The following is a 2,322-nucleotide window of genomic DNA, read 5'->3' as shown; positions in this document are numbered from 1 at the left end:
AATCCGTGTTGCGGACACTTAGCGAGGATTTCCTTGAAACTTTCCCATGTCTCAAATAGAGACTCCAATTCCAACTGCATAAAGGATGAGATCTCATTCCTAAGCTTTGATGATTTTCCGGGAGGAAAATAACGGGCTAGAAAAGCTTCTACCATCTCCTCCCATGTAGTGATTGATGCCCTAGGTAATGAGTGTAGCCACTGCTTTGCTTTCCCCTTTAAGTAAAATGGGAAGGCTCTCAATTTGATAGCATCATCCGTCACACCATTTATCTTCAGCATGTCACACACCTCAAGGAAGCTCTCTATGTGACTATTTGGATCCTCATCGGCCAAACCGTTGAATTGTGCGGACTGCTGCAGCATATGGATGAATGTCGACTTTAGCTCGAAAATTCGAGTAGTAATTGGGGGATGCACAATACTCGATTGTGTCCCCAACACGAAGGTCCGGCATAATCGGATAGTGTCCGTTGTTGCTCATTTTGTTACGCCATGTTGTCGGATCCTTCTACTTCAAATCAATTTGGATTAGAGTCATTCTTGTAGAGTTTCTTTCCCTTTCATTCGAAGTGTACGTTCAAGCTCAAGGTCTCCTTCAATCAATATTGATGGATTCCCTCGGGTCATAACCTGGAGCTGTACCAAAAGTAAAAAAAAAGAAAATCAGAAAAATGATAGAATAAGAAGATATGGAATAGAATGTGTGGTGAAATAACTAAGAAAACAAAGTGCAAAGTATCTCTAAATGCCTAGCTCCCCGGCAACGGCGCCAAAAACTTGACAAGGTCCCCTTGCTTATATCCCGCAAGTGCACGGGCTTGTCGAAGTAATAATCCCGGGTGAGCGGGGTCGAATCCACAGGGAGTAGGGAGTGAAAATACTTAATTTGATTCTTAGCTATGTGGAAGATCAATTATGATAGGTGTGAAATTGATTCAATTCTCAACAATAAAATCAACAAGTGAAAGAGCAAAAGTAAGAAGAGGGTAAGGCAATCGATAAAGATGGGGTACTCGGATAATGCTTCACCTAGGATAATCGCTTCAAGTTCAAGAACTCTCTATTATGCTTCCTAATCAATGCAATGGTGAGTCGTGGAAATCCTTACATACATAGTCCCAAATCTAAGGTCAACTATGCCTAACTCTATACATGTCCCGGAGGAGAAATCGAACAATCTCAACACCTCGCACTCGCATAGAGTTGCAATGAACTCTAGGGATTCCAAGAGATAAATCTCTTCCTAAATTTAGACCTAACCCTTTGGTTCAGGCGGAAGGTCCCTAGCCACAATTAAGCCCTAGATACTAAGATCCTCTCAACGCGTCACTCCATTGCACGCGCAACTAGGCCCCAGCGGAGGTTCATCCCTTAGACCACTCACTCTATTATGGCGCAAAGAACTCAAGGAACGGAGGTAGAATCTATCACGCCGGAGGCGAGGGGACAGCTCCCTGCCTCTCGACTCACCCTCTCAACCCTCTCCAACCTAGCTTTTGTCTAGCGCTCGTGGTGTGTCACTCACTCACAAGGTTACCAACAAGAACTCTCAACCCTAGTGTCACTCTAGGGGAAATGTTCATACAATCAAGCATTCAAGGTTGGAACTCACAATAAACATTAATTTATTGAAAGCATAATAAAGAAGTTCAATGAAACGAATACATCCTAGGATTCACAATCATCCAAGTACCCACTAGGGGTTTAGCTCTCCATGGAGCTTAGTACAATCAAAGAAATCGAATGTAAAAGCAATGAATCCATAAAGAAACCCCCTCGATGGTCGTGTCGATGGTCTTATGGAGAGTCCTCTACTCGTCGTCCAAAGATTCCTTCGTCCGGTATAGGATACGCCTCGATCGAAGCTCCCCTACCAACCTTCTTCCTAATGGAATCACGATGTTGGAGCCGTAGAACTTCTCCAAAACCTTGGCCAATACCCCTCGAAACCCTAGCCGAAGTCCTCTCACAAGTTGGGGAAAAGATGGAGAAAAGAATACCAAAATCGGGGCTGAAATCGGCTTTAAATAGGGCTGGAATCGGGCGACTGCACGGGCGTGTATGATGTCAAACGCACCTGTGGAATTTCCACACGGGCGTGGATAATTTCCACACGCCCGTGTGGATTCTCTGTTTCTCTGATTTCTCGGCCGGGCTACTATAGTACCTACTACAGTGTTTTGCTACAGTGCTATGCCAGAAATACTCCCGAATTCCATACTTTCATTTTGGTAACGCAAACGGGCACACGTTTACATCGTGAATCACTTGCCTCTTCAATGATGTGCACGTTGGTGGATCTCTTGTTCTTATATGCATA

General features: G+C 44.2%; 1 non-coding gene across 1 annotated transcript; it reads left to right on the top strand.

The window, feature by feature from the left end:
- LOC120269733 lies at nucleotides 1–107 on the top strand. The gene has a single exon (XR_005539372.1). It is a non-coding gene; the product is annotated as a small nucleolar RNA R71 (small nucleolar RNA).
- Nucleotides 108–2,322: the final 2,215 nt, after the last annotated feature.

The sequence above is a fragment of the Dioscorea cayenensis genome, chromosome 9, assembly GCF_009730915.1.
Source record: "Dioscorea cayenensis subsp. rotundata cultivar TDr96_F1 chromosome 9, TDr96_F1_v2_PseudoChromosome.rev07_lg8_w22 25.fasta, whole genome shotgun sequence".
NCBI classification, from domain to species: Eukaryota; Viridiplantae; Streptophyta; class Magnoliopsida; order Dioscoreales; family Dioscoreaceae; genus Dioscorea; species Dioscorea cayenensis.
This window is presented reverse-complemented; position numbering and strand designations above follow the sequence as displayed.